The sequence below is a fragment of the Homalodisca vitripennis genome, unplaced genomic scaffold, assembly GCF_021130785.1.
Source record: "Homalodisca vitripennis isolate AUS2020 unplaced genomic scaffold, UT_GWSS_2.1 ScUCBcl_3816;HRSCAF=9580, whole genome shotgun sequence".
Lineage (NCBI taxonomy): Eukaryota > Metazoa > Arthropoda > Insecta > Hemiptera > Cicadellidae > Homalodisca > Homalodisca vitripennis.
The window spans coordinates 58672-83189 of NW_025780007.1; the positions used below are offsets into that span (position 1 = coordinate 58672).

Genomic DNA, 24518 nt, shown 5'->3' on the forward strand with positions numbered 1-24518 from the left:
GTATGAGAATAACGCAGATCCGTAAATTATTACTGACACTTATTGAACTTTGAAGTATAAATACTATATAACTGGGTTTTGGGTTTTCAGATTATATATTTATTAATTATCATTATCACACATGATCTTTAAAATTTGCATGATAATTCCTTTTTACATAAACAACATTAAGTTATATGATTGTGCATATTCAACCGTGAAATTTAGTTGAGCGCCATTGAAGCACTCAGTAACCTGAAACATTTCGTTTATGTTTTCTGAGGTGACGTTAAGTTTACTCTTCTGCATGATCATTCTATAGGAATGCAGATAGTACTATCAGCTGTTTGCAGGGTGGTGCGATGGAGTTTAGTCTGCAGCTGTTTGCAGGGAAGTAAGATGGAGTTTAGTGTACAGCTGTGTGCGGGGTGGTGCGATGGAGTTTAGTCTGCAGCTGTGTGCAGGGTGGTGCGATGGAGTTTAGTCTGCAGCTGTTAGCAGGGAAGTAAGATGGAGTTTAGTATGCGGCTGTGTGCAGGGTGGTGCGATGGAGTTTAGTATGCGGCTGTGTGCAGGGTGGTGCGATGGAGTTTAGTCTGCAGCTGTTTGAAGGGAAGTGTGATGGAGTTTAGTATGCGGCTGTTTGCAGGGTGGTGCGATGAAGTTTAGTCTGCAGCTGTTTGCAGGGTGGTGCGATGGAGTTTAGTCTGCAGCTGTTAGCAGGGAAGTAAGATGGAGTTTAGTCTGCAGCTGTTAGCAGGGAAGTAAGATGGAGTTTAGTCTGCAGCTGTGTGCAGGGTGGTGCGATGGAGTTTAGTCTGCAGCTGTGTGCAGGGTGGTGCGATGGAGTTTAGTCTGCAGCTGTTTGCAGGGAAGTGAGATGGAGTTTAGTATGCGGCTGTGTGCAGGGTGGTGCGATGGAGTTTAGTATGCGGCTGTGTGCAGGGTGGTGCGATGGAGTTTAGTCTGCAGCTGTTTGAAGGGAAGTGCGATAGTAAAATGAGTTATATCATTAAAAATTAGCATGCGAACTTAGCGAAGCCTGTTACAACAACACGTGGAGTAGCGTACTCGTACCTTGTAGTATAAACAAACAATAAAATAAATTTATATGGTTCATGTAAAAACACGTAAATAGTGAAACATTTAAATTTAGGAATGTTTTAGGAGAAATCACAAGCAATAATGCTGGACTAACTTATCCCGTAGATGCCTACATATATTCTACTTCTACTAATGTAATATATACAAATTAAGTAAGTTATGTTTCAATTGATATGTGCTGAATGTTTAATCATTTTAGAATTGAAAGGACAGGGCAAATTTTTGTCATTTTACACCAAGAAACCATTTTAAGAAAACACGGAGCAAGCTCATTAATTGTGTTGAAGACAAATATCCTTTGGGATTTTAGAGCAATGAAGAACATTATTTTAACAATTTCTAAGCGTTACTGGATATAAAATTTTTCGTCAATACTATTTACTTATTTCGTGTCAGCTGTATCACAGAGTTTTAATTGAAACATTTTACATCAGCTGGGTTTATTGAATGTTGTGTTATGTTTACATTTAGTTTTCTTATTATTAAAAAAAAAAAACTTGTGTTTCTAACATATTAATTTGTCATTTCTAGCAAATGAAGAAACAGTGTATAAAAATTTTGGAGTAACCTATTTCGGAGACGTAAATCAGTCAGATTGTTCTAGGCTGAAACATTGTTTTATTTAACAAAGCATACAGGCGAAAACCACTTTTAAAATTTCGACATGTTGTCGTAGTGGTTTGATATAACATGGGCTTATATGTGCATTGTTATCTACCAGTGAGAGATTACATCAGTTAGTGAAAGTTATCCTACTCGTCAACTGAAATATGGAATTCTCACTAAATCTTCAAATCCGAGTGTCCGCAAGAAGAACCTGGAGGTCCGCTTGGTACCCCTCCAAATGGTAAATCAAAATATTTTATTAGCTTCCTAGATTGTAGCCCTTATTGTTTATGTATAAGTTTATGTTTATTATAATTAAATTAGCATAGTAACAGAAACTATCATTAGTCTACATAATAATAAAACAGCTTTACTGTTGGTTGTTATAACATATTTATAAATTTGATATTTTTATCGGATACAAAGTACACTGACACTTATAATATTTAGAATTTCACAAGTTCCCAAAGTGATTTCATTAACAAACTGATAACATGCGATCATAAATTTTAAATCTTTGGTTTTTCATCTAAAGTTATAACCATGTACGTAGACTTGTTATGAGGATATTAATTTAGGGCGAGGCAAGGTTTCTGGTTAAAAGCAGCACTGCTTATATTATTTTAGATCCTTTTAGAATAGTTAGCTTGTAGTTGTGTTAAAATTGAATCTTTTCTGTGTAAGAATAGGGTATATGTGTGATTTACATTAACTTTAATCAAATACAAAATTACCCTAAATTTGGAAAGACTGATTCATAAACTTCAAGCTAATATAAGTAATGAATAAAACGCGTTTCATTCTTTAGCTAAATTAAACAAAGATATTTGTTATTGCAGTCAAGTCAGACAATCATCAACATTGTTCCTTAGAACACGTAATAAAATATGTATAAAAATAAGTGAAAAGCGCACTGCAAGGAAGTAAATGACGTAGATCTCATAACAACCTAACTCTATAATCACAGATTACTATAGAAAATAACACCTAATTGCAAGTAATGTGCTTTGCAGGTTTGTGTGGTACACTGTTGACTCTTGCATCCACAGTAATATCGTTAGAAATTTATAATTAATTGATAAGTGACAGAGAATCAGTTGATTTCTCCCTGCAAACTAACTCTAGGAGATATTTTAGCTAGGCTTAATATATAATATGTCTACATCGGTCAAAGCAGCCAGAGATTATCATCAAGTTATCAATTAATTTTTTGTACAGTGTTCACGTTTAAGTACAGAAACTATTCGATCCAACCATCTAAGATCTTCTCTAAGATTCTAAAAGACAACGTTGTGATTTGTTCTCTAATTTTAACTGATTAAAATACCTAATTACCAAATGAATTAATAAGTGAGATTATGTTTAGATGTTCCTGTATGTTTGGAATAAATTACATTCAAAATATGAAATAATTTATAATTACCACTGATTTTAATACAGCCTCACAAAAGTTCCTCTAATCAACAAACGTTTCCATTTATAATTTTGTTCCGCATCAAAAGTTACATTGCTTTATGTCGCCTCTGAAGTAATGCGTCTAATGCGTTGTGTGTAGAACCAACTGACTCTTCTCACTACAAATATTTATAAACAAAACTAAACTTGTAGTTTATGTGAGAACTATATCATTACCTCTGAAGTAATGCGTCTAATGCGTTGTGTGTAGAATCAACTGACTCTTCTCACTACAAATATTTATAAACAAAACTAAACTTGTAATTTATGTGAGAACTATATCATTACCTCTGAAGTAATGCGTCTAATGCGTTGTGTGTAGAATCAACTGACTCTTCTCACTACAAATATTTATAAACAAAACTAAACTTGTAATTTATGTGAGAACTATATCATTACCTCTGAAGTAATGCGTCTAATGCGTTGTGTGTAGAATCAACTGACTCTTCTCACTACAAATATTTATAAACAAAACTAAACTTGTAATTTATGTGAGAACTATATCATTACCTCTGAAGTAATGCGTCTAATGCGTTGTGTGTAGAATCAACTGACTCTTCTCACTACAAATATTTATAAACAAAACTAAACTTGTAATTTATGTGAGAACTATATCATTACCTCTGAAGTAATGCGTCTAATGCGTTGTGTGTAGAATCAACTGACTCTTCTCACTACAAATATTTATAAACAAAACTAAACTTGTAATTTATGTGAGAACTATATCATTACCTCTGAAGTAATGCGTCTAATGCGTTGTGTGTAGAATCAACTGACTCTTCTCACTACAAATATTTATAAACAAAACTAAACTTGTAATTTATGTGAGAACTATATCATTACCTCTGAAGTAATGCGTCTAATGCGTTGTGTGTAGAATCAACTGACTCTTCTCACTACAAATATTTATAAACAAAACTAAACTTGTAATTTATGTGAGAACTATATCATTACCTCTGAAGTAATGCGTCTAATGCGTTGTGTGTAGAATCAACTGACTCTTCTCACTACAAATATTTATAAACAAAACTAAACTTGTAATTTATGTGAGAACTATATCATTACCTCTGAAGTAATGCGTCTAATGCGTTGTGTGTAGAATCAACGTTGTGTGTATTAAATATCTTACATAATTTTCTTCAGTAGTTAGAAATATGTAGCGTGTGTAGATACAAAATTGGAGTATATTAAGTTCATCTACAATTTTTGAATTCTTTTGAATTATCATTGATTAAGTAGGATCCAACTAATATTATAATGTGTTGACTAACCTTAGACGTGATTATTACCTCGCAATTGATTTTTATTGCGTTTGCATGAAAATACCCTGACAAATGCTAGAGAAATATTCGCATCCTAAAGCAATATGTATACACCTGTTCGTACAGTACTTATCAATGATGGCATTTAATAAAATTGAGTTTCCTGGATGATCAGGAATAAAATGATCGTCAATCACCCTATTTAGTAGACTCATAATGGAACAGAATCGAAAGGGTTAAAATGTCATACAATTATTACCTGTCCTTAGACTTAACCTAGCTTGTTATATTTAATACTGACTTTAAAAAAAAGATGATACTTATATCACTGTCAGACAACTAAATAAGAGACAAACTTGTCACTTTATAGGACTGCATATATTTTAAAATATATTTACTTATCTGACGGTTTTTTTTTTTGCGTTGGGATATTGGGGTGGATTCATAGATCCTCACACGTCAACCTGAGCTTATTGTGTGCCCCTTTGATGTTAGAGGGGTAAGCCTATCTTTGTGCCCTTAATTAGGCTTAGAAGCTTTTCCCCGATACTAGCATCTGGTTCGTCGCCTGGTTGTTTATCACCGAAAAGAGCCCTTCTCCTTGCTCCCAGTCTCTCACAGTCCAGTATTATGTGTTTTGCAGTCTCTTCAGACTTATTGCAGAGTCTACACTCCGAGTCCTCATTTCGTAAACCTAGAGTGTTTAGGTGTTTCCTGAAGTGGCCGTGTCCAGTGATCAAGGCAATCACTTGCTTAACCCGATCCCTGCCCAGCCCCATCAGCCATCTGGTGAAGCCGGAGCTAGAATCGGCAAGCAGTCTTTTGCCGAGTGCTTGTCCTTGGTGACTCTGCCACCGCAAGCGGTGTGTCTTCCTGGACCATTTGTTTATACTTTGGTAAGCGGCTGACTTGCTTATACCACAACTCGGTTCTGGACCGGTGTATGGCATGCTTGCTCCGCTTTTGGCAAGCCTGTCGGCGCATTCGTTGCCACCTATGCCTGTGTGGCCCGGTACCCAACCAAGACGCACACAGTTGCGTGATCCAAGCTTGCAGAGAGTGTTAAAGCACTCCCACACAAGCCTGGATGAAATGCTGTTGGAGTCAAGAGCTTTAAGAGCTGCCTGACTGTCTGACATTATACAGATGTTCATTCCCCGGTACCCTCTGGTGAGGCCTAGGTTGGCACAGGCTAGGATACCATAGATTTCGGCTTGAAATATGGAGCAGTTCCGACCCAAACTGCCGCAAAGGGCAGTTCTAGGGGATTGACTAAACACTCCATATCCAGTTCTACCCTTAATAAGCGAGCCATCCGTGTACCAGACAAAGCTCTTTCTTATTGTTGGGATGTTATCTTGCGATTTCCACTCATCTCTGGAGTATAAGTCAACAGAGAATGGCTTATTGAATACGAACTCCGTTCTCATTATGTCGGAGACCATTTCGAGAATAGCGCTTGGGTTTACAGCTTCAGTGATGGCGCCATGGCTCGCGTTAGACGCGCCATTCCTCCACAAGCCAGCAACCATCAGCCGATAAGCTGACTTACGCGCTTCAGCTTTTATATGGACATCAAGAGGTAGAAGTCCTAAAGCCACCTCGAGGGTCGCTGAGGGACTGCTCCTGAATGCTCCGGTTACAAAGATTGTGCCAAGCCTTTGTATGGCAGTTACCTGATTCACCTTTGTCCACCAGACTAATGAACCATAAGTTCGATTGCGGTATGATACGAATCGTATATTTATCTTAAAATACATTTCGGTTCTAGTTAGTTAAAATATATCGTTACATTTTTTGTTTGGATAAGTAATTAATTGTTATGTATATTTATAATCTCTACGATCATTGAGAATGTATTATTCATAAAATATGACATACATCCGTTAATCCTTAAGTCCGGAATATTTATGAGGGAGTAAGGAAACACATACGGTTGTATATGAAAATTAAAATAAAGATAGGTATCAAAAGAAAATGGTAACTAATAAAAAATTGCACCTAATAGTTTTATTGCTGTTGAGTAAAAAAAGTAAAATTTTTGGTTTGATAATAAATCACTTTAAGTACGGCATGGTATCTGTAAACCTGTTGTAGTTAAACATTTTATCACATTGTAAGATTTTAGTATATAAAATCTTATTCATATAGGTTTTGAAGCAAGTATTCTACATTAATTCTTCAGCCCAGGTTCGAGTCAGTATATAAACCGACGAGCTGTATAGTGTTAACTTAGTTTGTGAGCTCACAAACAGTGACAATCACACAAAGAGGATTGTACTGGATACGATTCGAATTGGGGTTTCTCTTTGTTACTCTCAGCCGATCATGGCTCACATGAAATACTATAGGATTAATTTTGTTTTGTTTTTAACACCAGTTGATTTACCTTTAATTCTTTAGATGTAAGATTTTAGTCATTGGAAGTCCATAGTAATTACATAAAAATTTAGGAACAAAATACTATAAAAGATTCGTAAACAAAGTAAAATTCTGAGAGATTAATGTAATGGAAAGCATGTCAATAGAATATAACAACAATACACTAGAACCCAGAACTCTTCCTTTAGAATCGCCTGATAAAAAAAATTACGTTCCAATGAATGCACATAACTTTGAAAATCCCCTTTTAATTTGAGAACAGGGTTGGAGAACATCCACTCTTATAAACATAGGGTTGCATGTCAGCCTATACCATATCTTTTTATTTAATGCGATACATATTAATTTGAGTTTATATAATCTGTAATTTTAAATGCTGGAAATGAAATAAATTTATATATCAATTTAACTTAATAATTAATTTATGTTCAAACGGTTAGACCTTTATGTTACATTTAAAAGAAATACTCAAACACATAATCTCTAATACATTATTTGATTTAAGTCACTTAGGTGGGCACATTTTTTCGTTCAGAACATTTAGATGTTACTTTTGTAGTGGCAAAAAGTATTTTTTGAAAGAACTGCTGTTTGATTTTTATTTAGTCGGTATTATCCTTTATCTTTTGTAAGTTGACATTGTTTCTGCGCATAACTTTTAAAGCAAATTATTGTGAAAAAAAAACAAGTAAGAGTAAGTAGATCAACCCTGAAAATATGCAGAGAAAAGTTTACTACAGGGCGTTTCAAAAAGGACTTTACAACTTTGAACATTCATATAAATTTTATTAAACAAGGTAGAGAGCTGGTTTTGGTGTTATTTTAAAGGAAAAAACTTCACGTTTGTTTACGCCATGGAATTGGCGCATCACGGCCAATCCATTGACCTGGGAAGCGGTTATTTAGAAAATCCCGGACGTCAGTCAGATAGTGTGGTGGTGCGCCATCTTGCATAAAGAAAACATTTCGTTCTCCTCACCGATCTGTGGTATTAAAAATTGTTGCAACATATCAAGGTACACTATCCCATTGATGGTTCTCTCTTGGGAAAAAGGGGCCGTACACTTTCCTCTTTCTCAACGTACAAAAAAACTTCACATTAGGGCTATCACGAACATGTTGTAATGTTTCATGTGGATTTTCGCTGCCCCAAATCCTACAGTTATGTGTTTACCTTGCCACTTAAGTGAAAAGTGGACTCGTCAGAAAATATTATATTGTACAAGAAATGTTCATCATCATCCACTCGATTTAACATATCCACAAAGAAGTTCCTACGGGCAATCTTATCAGTGTCTTTAATTGCTTGTAAAAGCGAATATAGTTATGGTTTCAAGTACAAACGTTTTCTAACACACGCCAAACCGTCATATGTGGTACTTGCAGCTCACGAGATGCACGCCGGGTCGATTTCTAAGGGCTATTTACAAAACATTGTCTCACTGACTTCGTCAGATGTGCTTGGACGACCTGAGGATTTTTATGTTTCACTGAGCACCCTGTTTCTACAAAACAACTATGCCACTCATACATTTTAGGCCTACTAGAAGGATCTTTAGCGTACTTAGTACGAAAATTACGCTGAACTATTGTCGCAGACTTCGATTCTTCAAACCAAAACATACAACTAGCACGCTCCGGTCCAGTGAAGGCAGCCATGTTTAACGTAACTGTCACTAGCGCTTGTGCGGCGCGATTAGGCACTAGCGGACTACGCAAGTCAAAACGTGAACTGTTTTCCTTTAAAACAACACCAAAACCAGCTCTGTACCTTGTTTAATAAATTTTATATGACTTTTCAAAGTTGTAAAGTCCTTTTTGAAACGCCCTGTATATCGCAAACAACGTTACATTTAAAGCAACTAACCGTTAGACACGAAAATAAATTTTAAACCACTATTAGATATTATGCAGACGGAAAATATGTCGCGAAGGAAATATATATGAGATGTATTAAAATGTACTTTTAAATGTATTTTTATGTGACAAACCATATTTTTATGGTTGATAATAAACGAAAATGTATTCTATTCTCGGTTGCAATTTAAAGTATTATAAATATAGACCTTACTCCATATGTTACTAAATTAGATTGTGAATTTCTTGTCCAGTTCTACCAAATCTTTCAAGTGAACAATGTGCTTACTTGAGGGATGTATCTACAGAACCGTTGTATTTGCATATACCTTTTTGAATTAATATTAGAATCTGATATGATAAGAATACCACGTTACTAAATATAAAACGATAAGACCAGTGCTAATCATTGGACTAACTTTTTCATAAAGATTAAATTCACAACGGTTAGAAACGACTAAATATTGATAGCATTATGAATTTAATTTCTATATGAACTTTATAACAATGTAATTCATTGATTTGTTAAATATTCATAATAATATCCTCTGTTAATAATTTCCGTCCTGTTCACACTGACACTGTGTTGGAAGTTAGCCCACGACCCTGGAGGTCTTTATGGAGAAACGAACCGAAGAAATAAATTGGTACGTCAAAGGAGACGGAACGAGGTCCAACTTGTGATTGAATATTTATTTGAGTTCCAGCGATGGAAAAGGAAATTGTGTGTGCTGATATCACAGGAGATTGGGAAACTTAACCGATAAATGTACCGAATCCTGTCAGTACGCCATTAGTGTCTCGGGAAAAAAGCCGGGGATCACTATTAGCGGTTAGTGATCTCGCACTGATGTAATTCCGCCGTTTCTTTATCACTGACAGATTGAAGAACATCATTTTCTTGGGGACACGAGCAAATGTACATTTATCCCAAATCTGTGCTACAGAGGGGAAGGTTGAGGAAAAGCTGTGAGCGCTTTCCAGCCAATAACACATGCATTCCTCCTACGGTTAGGTGACGTTGATTATATATTTCCAGCTCAGACTACTCTTTATGTGGAGTTTAATGATAGCTGAAATAGCCAAAACTCATTGTTGTTTTCTAAACTTATGTTCCACTATGATCGACTAGTGGTTGTCCGATGACAGTCTTAGGTTGACAAAACAACCTCGCTTCTGGCAAGTGGCATGAGATAATGTTAACGCTAGTGACTTTTGTTTATTTAGATTTAATCCAAATAATAAATCATTAATTATTTTAAACATAAAAATCTAGTACATCTCTTACAACATTGTCTTGTTGAATCAGATCGTATAGTTACAACGCAGGGTAACCTACGCATGTTCATATAAAGCTTATAAATGACACAATCAATCCGAGTTTACTGGTTGACCTTGAAGAAATCAGTTGTCAACCACGCTACTTTTAGTGGAATAAAAAATGGCAAAGCATTAAAACATAAAATAAATAATATAAAATATAAAACTGGCATCTTTCCTTAAAAGTTTTTTGGCCTCTTTATAGATACTTAATACTGACATTTAAGTAATATTTTAATCATTGTGAGGCAATTCAAAGGGAGAGAAATCGTTATTTATAATATCTACATATAATAAACAATATATTTACTTGTCTGGGGGTCATCTTTAGTGTGTAAAGGAAAAGAAATATAATTTCGGAACAAATTAATTATTTCAAATTTTGTACCCTATTGATACTTTTCTATGTCGACCACCACCACAAATCCCAAAACGTATGATTTTTTTTTTAATAAACTTTTCCAAAACTTTCAAGTACCAAGTTGAGTACTTGAAGTAGAACAATTGGCAACAAGTTAAAACAATAAACAAGTGAAGAAATACTTTTCAAAGTAAATATCACAAGGGAGAAATTTAAAAACAGGTTCCGGCAAGAAATGGTGGTGCCAGTTTACCAGTTAAATAGGTTTATTATTACGTTTGTAAACTCTGATGTTCTACAGGTAATAAGTCAAATTCATTAGCTGCTACAATCTAAACTCAAGGCTATGTTTAACATCAATATTCAGACATCTACAGCCATACATACAAATACAACATCTACGTGAATTTTATTCAATAAAAAATGTGATGTTTTGACTTATCTATTTGAAGAATATTCCAGTCAAAGCCACAGAAGTTCAGCCGAGGTGTGGTCATAGTTCGGAAGAAGACTAAATGTGAAGTTTTCTAACTTTGTGCGTATGAACTAGAAGCAAAATTAGTCACAATGCTACTAAACTAAAATATAGCATCAAAGGTATTATGTTTTAAAATGTTGTTTTCATGGTAACAAGGAATAATTATTGTTTGTTAAGAAATAGACTTCTTTTAAGGCTTAAGTTAGAATCGTTTTGCACATAATCTGAGAAATAAGCTGTTTACCTATAGGTATGGTGTGGAAATGATAAATTTTGCATCAAAAACATTCTGAATATATGTTTTTTTTGGCAGTGTAACCCAATTATAATGTATTGAATGATAATAAATAAGGAACCGTGCATAAAAGGCGAATGTAAATATATTTCTAAAAGCAGTTTTTTTTATTTTGCATAGGGTAAATAAGGAAATACAAATGTAGATTCTTTCGACTTGAGGAAGAAGTATAATTTCACATTTTTGACCTTTCCAACTCCAACTGCACCAAAATAGTAAGGCTATCGATTAATTTCTTTTATAGAATACCTCTGAGCAAGGTAGTGTGGTTATACTATGTAAATTTGCTCCCGACTCCCGGTGTAATACGTTTTATTTATATAGTTTAGAGTTGTAGTTTCATAAGTATTGGAATTCAGGTATATGAAATAAATGTAACGCGTCAATTGTTAATTATAGTGTTTTTGTTGTAGGCCTAAACAAATAAAGTTGACTACATACTTGTACTGTATTTTCAATTTTATTTTTCAATTTGAAATAAATTCGTTCTTATATTTTTAAATCAAGTTTAAAATCTATAATTTTTATTTAAAATATTGTTAATCATAATTATATAAATTACAAATAAATATACTAACGCTATTTACAATAGCTATTAAATTTGTGTTACTCTTTTCTGATGCTACGAAAAAATTGTTGGCAAAATTGCAATTTGTAAAGAGATTCTTTAAATAAGTTTCCATACGTTATACCCTTGTGTTAAAAGTTGAGATAGAACGGACCTTATGGACCATGGCAGACGTCACAAATATCTAATTGTTTCCTAGAGATACAGAGGCGTCTTATTGTTATAACAGTTTCTGCTCGCTTGAATCTATGTGGTTAAATTAATATAAGAAACCTTAAATCACTACTAAATGAATATTATATGCTTTGAAAATCTACATTTTATTAAGGTTTGACATGATGAAATACTTGATTCAACAGTAACATAGGTTTTTGAATCCCTACATTACGTCAAACATTATACATATATATCAGAGAGTTTGTAATGGTTTGCTGATATTTAATCTATTAAAAATAGGTGTAAAAATATAATATAAACTTAATTAAAAACAAATGGCCATGATAGAAATCAAAGATATAATTTAATAATCAAATATTACAAGTGTTGGAGTGTCCGCATGGATGTAGGTTCCTGGGTCTTAAAGCTCCCTGACTGTCGCTTTTAATCAGTACTGTACATTTGTATCTATAAATCTTTATTTGTCATTCCCCTTTATATGCTCATATGCCTTTAATATATTCATACATGTGTGGTGGCAGAATAATTTACATCGAGTGTCTCACTCCCATTAATGACTTGATATTTCAATAAACAAAGAGTTATTTTTCATTGTATCGAACTAAATTGTAAACGAAAAAATATTGCTATTATACTTTTCTTGATAAAGAAAAATCTAAACAATTCATAACTTCTTTCATGAACTATACTGTATTATTGCGACAAAACCGATATAACGGAGTATTAAAGGATCCGACAGAACATCAATCTGAAGTTATCTCAAGGTGTTCAGCCTTGAACCAAGAGCAAACTAAATACAAGTTGTCAAGTTTCTATGAGCCTCCTATCAAAATTTATCATACAGACAGACAGACAAGTATACGGACGGACTGCTATCCGACACCAAAAATAGTTGTATCAAGTTTCAATCCAGCTTTGTACAGGTATAATCAGTTATTAGACAGAAGAACGGTTGGTCGGACTACAATGCGATTTAAATAAGGCCCTTTCTTTTCTTTAACAATGCACATGCTAGAAGGATCATTATTATACTGCTGTCTAATATCCGTATACATTGAATTTTATCCCACAATTGGCATTATCACCACTGTTGATTGGCTCTAGTGTTTTAAGAAATATGCGATTTGCTTAAGCTAGACAGGGCTGAAACATAATAATTTATTTAAAGGACATTTCAGTATGCGATGTTTTAAGAAATGCGACAAATTTTTAATTTAAGTACCCATAGAGTATTTATAGATTTTATTGATTAGGAATGGAACCTGACAATAAAATTGTGTTTCATATTAAAATATCCTTTCTGGCACTAAAGGTTTATTCAGATAATTTATTATGTCCTTATCACTGACATGTGTATTTAGAAATATTTGCAAGTAAATATTTGGAAAACGTATCACTCATTATATATATATATATATATATATATATATATATATATATATATATATATATATATATATATATATATATATATATAAATTTATAGCAGAGTTAGAATATAAGCCCATTACAGAAAGTTCTATTTAAAAATAGATAATGCATTGCCAGTAGTGTACCGGAATTTCATAACATAAATAATTTTATCAATGAGGACATGTTTGTTTAATTTTCAGAAGAAGTGAAATTAGATCCAACGCGGGAAATAGTTATTGGCAAAAGTTAAACGAATTCCAGACTTTCAAAGTTGGTATTTCTTAAAAAACCATCCTTTGACTCTAATTTTTATATCATAATTTGATGTAGTTAAATAGTGTGTTCCAAACACAGTAAAACATAACGAAACATCGGTTATCCTAGCAACATGCTTGCTCGACCATCTTGTTATTTAAATAAATTTTGTCTTTTTTACTGGTTGGCAAGTAACTCTCGTAATTATTTGTGATTGGTAAAAATGTTTAAAATATCCTGGAAGATATGTCTGGAAGAAAATTTGTATGTGATCTATTATAATGTTACCCATTAAATGACCAACTGGGGCTAACTCTGCTTAAAACAGTTGCCGTGCTTTCACCACTATTACTATAACCAACAGCAATGGCTGCAGTGAAACTGTTATGCGCAGCTAGGTTAGAGCATTTCATGGTACTAGGGCCAGTCCTTGGGCAGGTCGTCGCCCTTTTACCATGTAATACTGCCCTCCCTTATTAGGTTTGAGAAAGACATTTATTTTGCGTCACGTGTGCTGCAATCTATCGCAGGCTATATGCATCTAAACGGCAAGTGGATAATGTAGACCCTTAAATTCTCACTGTGACATATTGAACTATGAAGTAGAAATACTATACAACAGGGTTTGGGTTTTCAGATTATATATTTATTAATTATCATTGTAGTCCGAGCAGACTTAGACAAGAAGAGTATTTTTAGAATAAGAAACTCTAGAGATAGTAAGATATCCTATTTGATTCTCGGTTGCCATTTAAATAATATAAGTTAATAATATAAGGTTTTTTCATATGTTTTTTGAGTTAAAGTAATGTTTTTTAAGAATAATTCTACTAAATCTTTTAAGTGCACAATGTGCTGACTTGAGAGATATATCGATATTACTATAGATAATGTAATGCTAAATTAGGATCGTGACAGGATAAGACTTCTACATTACAGTATACACAACGTTAAAACCAATGTTAAACAATTCATTCACCTTTAAAAAAAAATATTAATAAAGTCTACAACGATTTGACTCGTGAAAAAAGTTCAATAAATATAAATTTATATCTTCCAGAACTATATCAATTCCAATTAGTAATTTATTAACGTCATTTTTATATTTAATATCGTTTAGTAATAATGAAATTTTAACTTAGCTGTAATGTGAGCCTCTTTTGTCTTGATCAGTAAAATAAAATATTTATTTAGGTTTTAAAATATTAAGGAAGATCTCATTATGAATAAACCAGTATTTAATATGATTGGCCAACTGTGAAAGTATTTATTTATATGAAGTATACTGATATCGACACAAGGTTAGTGTATATCCAAACAAAATCTCCAGATAACCAAGTTGATGATTATTTCATATATTCTAAAGGTAGATGTTTGATTGATGCATTTTATTACCAAACATTTTCTTATTTTTGTTTAAGTTCCTCATACTCTTAGAACGTAACTGTATCACAGTTTTTAACATCATAAAACATCGTAGTAATTGCAATGCTTGTGCTCTAGGAGGGATGGTAAAGGATCATTTTAATGTTAAACCTTGCTACATGAGAAAGGGTAAAACAGTAAGCAAGGTAGAAGTGGCTGTTAAATAGGATCGGTAATTTAATTTAATAAATATGAAGTTTATTTATTTACGCTATATTCACTTTTATTTTATGCTAATCTATATTTTCCAATTAATATACGCTAATAATTTGTCATTCAGATTGTTATCGACCATAAAATGAAATTAAGTTATACGTTAAAATATCCTACTCGGCGCGAAAGTTAGAACGAGAAGCCTTAAGAACTGCTTCAGGTGTTGTGTTACTAGTTTGGCAAAGTGGGAATGATATTAAATAAACGTATAAACTTTTGCTCTCGTTTGGTACACACATTACTGCATTAATAGAACATGTACATGTTACGGTAAGTTGTAAGAGAAATAAATAGTTGTTCGCGGGCCGGTAAAATGTCACGTTGACTGCCGAAATTTCATGAAAAAATCTAATAATAAATTAGAACTTGTTTATTTTGATTTCTACAGCAGAAATATAATTTGCACCAAACACAGTAGATATTTGTTAAAAGAAATTATTGACCAAGACAAGAAACATTTATGACTTGAGAAAATTCCAGAAATCTCCCGGAAAAAAATATGTAACGAAATAAATGTTTATGAATCTATTAAAATGGTATTTTATAATTAATATTAAACGACATACCTTGGCAGGGATTGGGACTTCCTGTGGTTAAAGCAGTTGCCGAGCATTCACCACTGTTACTAGAACCAACAGCAATGGCTACAGTGAAGCTGCTATGCGCACCCAGGTTAGAGCATTACATGATACTAGGGCCAGTCCTTGAGCAGTTAGTCGCCCGTCTAACATGTAATACTCCCCTCCCTTATTATGGTTGGAGAATTAGGATGTCTCGGTTAACGTTACGTGTGCTGCTATCTGTTACCAACAATATGCATCTACACGACAAGAGAACAATGTAGATTGGTAAATTCTAACTATGACTTATTGAACTTAATAGTATAAATACTTTATAGCTGCGTGTTTGAATATAAGTTTATGTAATTTTTAACATAAATTCCAAGTAGATTTGGCACGAAAATAGAATTTATATTAAATGAACCGGTTGGGATTAAAAGAAAATTATTTGATTCTCAGTTTCCGTTTGAATAATATAAATAAAGACGCTACGCCATATGATTTCAAGGTGTGTACGTTATGGTTTGATTAGATCCTTTCTCTCCTAATCTTTCAAGTGCACAATTTAGTGACTTGAGAGATGTATCGATATCATATACATACGAGTAAGTTTGATGTTATACTAGGATCTTTGATAGGATAAGAATTTAACTTTGTCCGTATATAAAAAATTGGGATTGCTGTTGCACTTGTGTGCCGGGTCTGCGTGTGTGTTGGTGTAAAACGGCCTGGACTCAATCCTCAGTCGCTATTTGCCAATAATATTGTTTTACTCCTTATTCCTTATAACAGTGAAGTTTGATGGTTTTAAAGGTAGACACTAATAACCATATGGTAAGTTTGTTGTTGTGTGAGATTATGAGAAATCTCATTATCCCTATTCCTTTGTGTTTGTACAGGATATGCCATTTCATGAACCTCATGAACAGGAAAAGCCAATGTGAACCCTAATATAGAACAAATTTTGTCTTAGATATTCCGGGGTCGTTATTTGTAAAAAAAAACAAAAAACATTCGTTTCGATTCACACCTCATACCTTATGCTATATCAAATATTGAATCCTATATACTCAAACAATGGTATAGACGAACAAAAGTTAATCGGATATTTGAATTTTGCAGACACTAACCCACGCACTTTTCCCTTTTCTGCATGGAAAAATACTTCACAAATAATCCGTATTTTTATCAATACCGTATATTTCTTATTTTCAAATACTGTAAAAATTTATTTTATACATACGTGGGTTTATTAGAACTCTCCTCCTTTATAGATATATGAATGTATGATTCGTTGAAGAAAAAAATTCAACCAACTTACTCTTTATAGACCTACGTATATTGTAGAAGACACGCAGATATTGTGCTTCATTGATAGTTGAAAATGTATTCACGAAATGGTTAATTTTAACGAGCTCTCTAATTAATCTAACTGAAAACAGTAATATTATTTGTTTAATAATATCAAGTCATCACGAATTGGTTGTAGACAATCAAGTGACTATTTATGAAATATATTTACTAACACATTTATTACATATTGTTAGGATCTGAAAAGGATGGATTTAGTAAATGGTCGATACACGAACCTGACTGTATTGCTTTGATAGACATGAATGCAAGCGAGAAGCGTGTAAAATTGAATGTGTCACACCAAGTGATGAACTTTCAAAATGTCAGTGACAAAGTGGGTGACACAGTAACGTTGTAAGCATAATAATTTTACTTACTTCTATATATTTCCACTTATACAAATACAATGAGTAAATAAAAGTTATTTGACAGGTATTCGGTCTTCCGATCATTTACGTTAGTTTGGTTATTTAAACACATAGGCTATGTGAAAGAAACGGCCAAATACAAAATAATTAAATCGTAAAAAAGTGAGGGCTCTGTGGTGTAATGGTAGCACATTCACCCGGCAAGTAAGATATCCGGGTTCGAGTCCCGGCGGAGCAAGTACTTTTTGTGATTCAAAGTTTATTGAAATTATATATATATATATATATATATATATATATATATATATATATATATTATACTACTCATAAAATGTACATGACATTATGAGTACATCAATTTGTCTAAGTTGTATTAGAATTATTTAACTAACGAGAAGTAATTGCATTGTTATGTTCATTGTAAGTATATGTGTGTAAAATTTTATAATTTAATATCAAATTTCCCTATTTAGAGTTTTAATACTAAAAATTACCCGACAAAGTACTAGTACCTGCATCACCTCAAAGTAGAAGTAGATTATAATGTACGGAATTTGATTCTTTATGACCGAAGTAGATGTTTAGATCAAATTATAGTTTTCTTGTTCTAGGTTACAGTGCTACTACGTTATCGGAGGTAGATTCAGAGGACGTAGGCAATTTTGACTGAAGTAGACTATTCAGAACAACTTGGCCGGCTAACGATATATACTGCCGGATATACATTAGACCGGAAGAAGATTATTTTAATGTCAGTACACGGTTTGTGACCAAGGAAAACGTTTTATACCTTAGTACGAATATTTTTCTTGATCGGAACAAAAACTCCAACGCTACCGCTAGTATTAAGAATGGGCCTACAGTGTTTGACGAATAGTCTAATGCCGTTGCAAAGATAGTATCTAATTTTATTGTTTTATTGCAGATTATGTTAGTGAAGAATTTAAATTATCAATGCATTAGAGACTGTTGTAAAATTTACATTAATGAACTAATTTAGAATGCTTTATATAATACACTTGAAACTAGTTAGTTCCCTTCATACTGTGATATGGCTTATCTATAGAGACTTACGGAAAAACAGATAACAGTGATATAAGACACAGATGCCCCTGTAATCTGTAAGGGATATCGAACAATATACCCGGAGTATATCTAGAAGCAGTCTGGATTCAATCCCAATAACACAAGAGGTAAAATCATATCACGTCACTGGTAACAAAGAAATAATCAGATGCAGCTGCTATTGTAATCTGTAAGGAAGGCCAAATACCCAGACAAACAGCCTTATAGGCAATCTCATGTTCCCTATTTTCCTTGGTGGTCCAACATTTCCAGTTTGATTATTCTCTATTGAGGTTTAAAACGAATCGTATATTTTGAACTAAAACAAATTCACTATATATATATATATATATATATATATATATATATATATATATATATATATATCATAATCTAGTTATCTACAACGCAGTTCATATTTATCCTTAAATTTGTTTGTTTGGAAAGATATTTTAATTTTATAATTATTTTTAAACTTTCATAAGTATTGTGAATATGTTACAAAATACGAAATGTATCCATTACATTTGCAAACCGATCAGTTTGTGAGAAACTAAAGAAACAATACTCTTTTGTATATTGGTATAACATTATCAATATAAAATTATTAAACATGGTTTTAAAAAGTTGGAACTACTGGTTTTAATGCTAACGGGTAGAAAATAGGGTAATTTATGGTTAAAATTACTTTACGTATAGTATGGTAAATCCATGTAGTTATCTATTAGTATAGTATATTTTAACCATCTAGATTTTAAAGCAAATATTCTATATTAATCCTCAAGCCCATGTCAGATTCAATACATAAACCGAGGAACTGTAACAAACCAACCAACAGTAACAATCACTCAAAGTGGATTATTATCTATCAAATTCACTCAACGAGGATTGCATATGGTTCGAATTGAATTTTTTCTTTGTTAGTGTCAGCCGTTCATGGATAACATGAAATACGATAGCATTTGATTTTTTCTATTTAATAACAGGTTATCAATTTTAATTCAGTTAGGTGTGAAACTTAAATTCTTCCAGGTAATTAATTACTACACCGTATTATAGAAAGAGCATACTATAAAAGAGTCGTAAGTGAAAGTAAAAATTTAAACAATTAATAGATGAAAAGCAGATTTTAAAATATATTACAAATATGTTAGGACCCAAAAGACTTCCTTGATAAACTCCTTATAAGCTAAAAAATACGTTCGTATAATTGCATTGAGCTTTTTAATTCCGATTTTTTTATAAAAAGTCTCAAACTCAGAGATACCTCTCAGTCTGTAACGTATTTTTAATCGTTTACAATACAAATTGATTTGAACTAAGATTAACTATTTTAAATGGTGTAAATAAAATAATTTTATTTGTACTTTAATATTATATTGAATTGATTTTAAAACTTGTTTAATATTTTCGGAATTTTATATTCGATATAATTAAGAGATTAAAACTGTATAGTTCAAAATTACACTTCATTAATGTCCAGTTTAAAAGCTCCAAGTTGACAAGGTCAAATGTTTTACTAAAATAGTGATACTTTCTAACATTAGGTTTAATCATATTTATGTTACTGTTTCTCTAATGTGTCCTTCAAACGTGACATCTGTGCCCCTGTATTCTTTAACCCTTAATTTATTAGGTGACATTATGTTATATTTATGATACCTAATAATGGTATGTGTGTGTTTGCATTTATGCAGGCTTTATGCACCTCAACGTACTGCATATATTCTTTTCTATTTAGTGATGATTGCTTGTTACTTTGCGTAATATAATAAATTAATTAAAGTTAATAACTTATTTTTCAATCTGAGAAGTACTGAAGCTTCATTTCCTAATACTAACCGATATGTTATTGACAATTTAATGCGCTGTAAATTACTAATAATACTAACATGTCGTTACTGTTCAATAAAAGACATGCGGTGTTAAAGAGGGTTTACTCAAGGGTAAGCGTATAGAACAAGACTGAGAGAGTAGAGGCGAAAACGATGATCTCATTTTTAAGCTCCCTGCAAGTCTATTAGTTACACCACTACACTTTATACAGCAAAAAATGATTGCTACAAAACATTTCATTGAACCTTTGCCTATTTAATATATGTAAATATACTTTTTGCAGTATTGTGTTATAAACATACTTTTATTGGTAATAAATTGATTCGATAATATACTATACGATACGATTATATAAGATTAATATATTTGTTGATTTGTAAATTATAATTAATTATGAAGAAAGTATAATAGAAAAACATACGCTTAAATGGTTATTATGTTTTATGTAACAGGTTCCTATAAGGATAAAAACAAGGTATCCACTCAAGAACACGTACTTCAAGTCCGTATTAAATAAGTGTTCATGTAAAAGTCCAGAAAATATACGATCCAATCATACAATTAAGTTTAATTCCACAATAGATTAGGGTAAACTCCTCTTAGAATATTTTCTTCTCTACGATTACACTACACCACTTTGTGACTTGTTCTCTGTTTTCAGCAGTGTAATGCTTGACTCTCAAACAACTTAATACATTAGATTAGGTTTTGATGAGTCCGTAAATTTGGAATATCTTGAAGGTTTTTTTGAGAAAAGTTATAACTACCACTGATTTTTTATACAGCCTTACTTCAACTCCTCTAATCAGCAAACTTTACCATTTATAACGATATTCCGTTGAAAATTATAGTAGTTTTTATTGCGTTTGAAGTAATGAGTCCAATAACGTGTATAGAATCAACTGAATCTTGTTACTACTAATATTTTAAATAAAAACTGCATTTAATTTATGTGAAAACTATTTCATAATCATCAAAACGCATTAACTTAGTAACAAAAAATAATCATTTGAGAAAACTTGAGAACAGTGAATTCATTTGTTATATTTAAAAGAAATACTTAAACACATAACCGGCACGTTTTTAGGCCAGTTACTTTGGTGGACAGTCTTCGTTCAGAACATTTAGTTGTTACTTTTGGTAGTAAAAAAATAATTTTTGTAACATCTGCTGTTTGGTTTATATTTTGCTTTGATCGCTAACATCCTTTATCTTTCGTAAGTTGACGTTGCTTCTGCGCATTACTTTTAGAGCAACTTGTATAAACAAAGAACACGTAAGATTAAGTAGACCAGGCATGAAAAATATGCAGAGAGAAGTCTATTACATCGTAAAAAACACTAAAAGCAACTAACCATCAGACACAGAAATATATTTCAAATCACCGTCAGGTAATAATATACAGACGTAAAATATGTCACGAAGGAAATGTATACGAGTTCTATTAAAATGTTACTTTAAGACTTCTAATGACCAACCTTGGCAGGGATTGGGACTGCCTGCGCTTAAAACAGTTGCCCTGCATTCACCACTGTTACTAGAACCAACAGCAATGGCTACAGTGAAACTGTTATGCGCACCCAGGTTAGAGCGTTTCATGGTACTAGGGCCAGTCCTTGGGCAGGTTGTCACCCTACTATGTAATACTCCCCTTCTTTATTAGGTTGATTATATGAGATATTTAGGTTACGTCACGTGTGCTGCAATCCACCGCAGAAAATATGCACTTCCGCAAGCAGAGAAAAATGTAGATCCGTAAGTTCTCCCCAAGACGTATTGAAGTTTACAGTATAATTACTTGATAGCAGCGTTTAATGTTTTCAGATTATATAATTTTTAATTATAATTAAGTCCGAGTAGATTTAGACAAGAAACGAGTATTTTTATGTGACAAACCGGTTGATAGTAAACGAAAATGTATTCTCAGTTGCAATTTAAAGTATTATAAATATAGACCTTTACTTTATATGTTACTAAATTTAATTGTGAATTTGTTGTACAGTTCTACCAAATCTTTCAAGTGAATAATTATTTTATTAGTAACTTCCATATGTTATATCCTTTACAATCTATCTAGTCTTATATGTTTTTTAAATTATATTTTTACTATACTTATTAATTTTTTATGGGGGTGCTTATATCAAGAAGGTTCAGAGACTAAGCCTGCAAATGAACCAAACCCGTGCTGGTGCGCTGCTAGAGCCTCAGAGAACGAGCCGGAGAATCACTAGTAGCAGGTAGCGATCCCATACTTATGTCATTACACCATCTATTTATCATGGACAGAGTAACGAAACACCCTTTTCTTGTGGACATTGGAGCAGATGAATGTGTTTATCTAAACTTATCTGCTATAGGGGAGAAGGTTGAGAAAATGTTAAATCAAGATTTCGGACTCAGAAGAGGATTTATGTAATGTTCCATAGTAGCTGAAGTACACACTTTCTCATTTTATGAATTGCTAAGAAATGCCCTCCGCTTTACTCAAAACTATGTCTTTATACTAAACTTGCTATAAACGATAGAAAAGATTGTAAATTAACAGATTCAACGTTTTAGACTACATATTGTACATAACTTAAAAATGATACTTCTATATTATCTTACACCAAATCATATGTATTACATTGGTATAAAAAAGTTGTATTAATTTATGTTCATAAATAGTAGGGTAGTGCAGTTATAGATCAATTATATGTTGTTAGTTTACGGTGCTGTTCACTAAGTTCTGTGTTTTGATTTTAACACACACTTACCCACATTGAGTAGTAAAATTTAATTTTTCCAGGAGGCGTATGATGTACATATAAAACATTTACAAGATGTATACATTTCTTGATTTATAATATCCAGCGTGTTTCAGACCACCCATGATGTTAAGCAATGTTCAGACCAGCCAATAGCAATGAAGCAAACCAAGATGCATAGATCGTTTCATCAGATACCCCCACTTTTGTCACCAAATTGCACAAATTGCAAAAAAGTAATTGGGGGGAGGTTTGATGGTAGTTTTTGAGAAATTTTAAAATGGAACATAAGTCATATGATACCTCATTTTATTTCTGTGTATCCTGGGTGTTTTTATGTCAAACACTCAGTATTATGTGTGTTCATATACACAGGGTGTGACAAAAAGACTTTGATTTAGGTTTTACAAATGAATCTTGGTGTCAGCTTCCCTTAAGACCTAGGCGCACCAGTTATTTGTTGTGTAATTGTTATATCAACCCTGTAACGAAATATGGAATAGTATAACTTTTAACATTCTTTTGTAATATTTAAAAATAATTAAACATTTTTTAATTACAAAAAGTGAAATGTCAAAACCTTTTTAATAGCAACCTGTGTAGCAAAGTAAATCATTTTTAGTTTTATTATATCTTGCGCCTTGTAATAATGACGCTTAAAAACTAATTTTATTATTTTATGCATTAATGACAAATTCACACCATGTATTCAAAACAGCGCCTTTGTCCTTAACCCCTTTTCCAGCCCTCAGGTTAATATGTACCAAGTTTGGTATTTGAGTACTTTGATGTAGCCTGAGAGAATTTCATATCCTCATACTAAACAGAGAGATGCCTTGAGACCCTAGATCCTTTGTCAAGGATACGTAAGAAAGATAATCTTGTGACTAAGCATTATTGATTAAGGTACTGTTATAAACAAAGGAACCTCTGTTTATTAATTTTAAACATTATTCCTTTTTAATAGAATTACCAGTTAGATAGATTAAATAGACACGTATTTATTTAAATCGACATCTTGATTGAATATAAATAGCCATATGCAATATAACGTTAGCTAATAACTACCGTATTTGTAATCAGGTCCAGATTGTAGTTGGTGCAGACTTACTTTTTACTTGTACTTGATGTCATGTCCAGTTGGCCTGGTAACGGCGTTGGACGAGTCATTAGTGCCCTAGGAAAGGGTCATGGGGGGGGGGTGTTAACTTTCTGTTAAAAACTCTGACAATGAGTAATAACTTTTTTTTATTAAAAAATCTTTGAGTTCACTCTTGAATTTGTTTTACAGGAATTATGTTTCTAATGGAAAGTGGTAGTTTTTGATAAATTTTAAGACCTGAGTAGAGTGGTTTTTGTTTTCAAACAGTTTTAGGTTATGCTGCTCAGAATACAAATGTTTGTTTCTAGTATTGTACCTATGGGTGTTATTAACAAAT

At 32.6% G+C, this 24518-nt stretch overlaps 1 long non-coding RNA gene across 1 annotated transcript; it reads left to right on the forward strand.

Annotated features, from left to right (window-relative positions):
- Positions 1-1601: 1601 nt before the first annotated feature.
- Positions 1602-20890, forward strand: LOC124372723. The gene is made up of 2 exons (XR_006923359.1): positions 1602-1930; positions 20785-20890. It is a non-coding gene; the product is annotated as an uncharacterized LOC124372723 (long non-coding RNA).
- The last annotated feature ends 3628 nt before the right edge of the window (positions 20891-24518 follow it).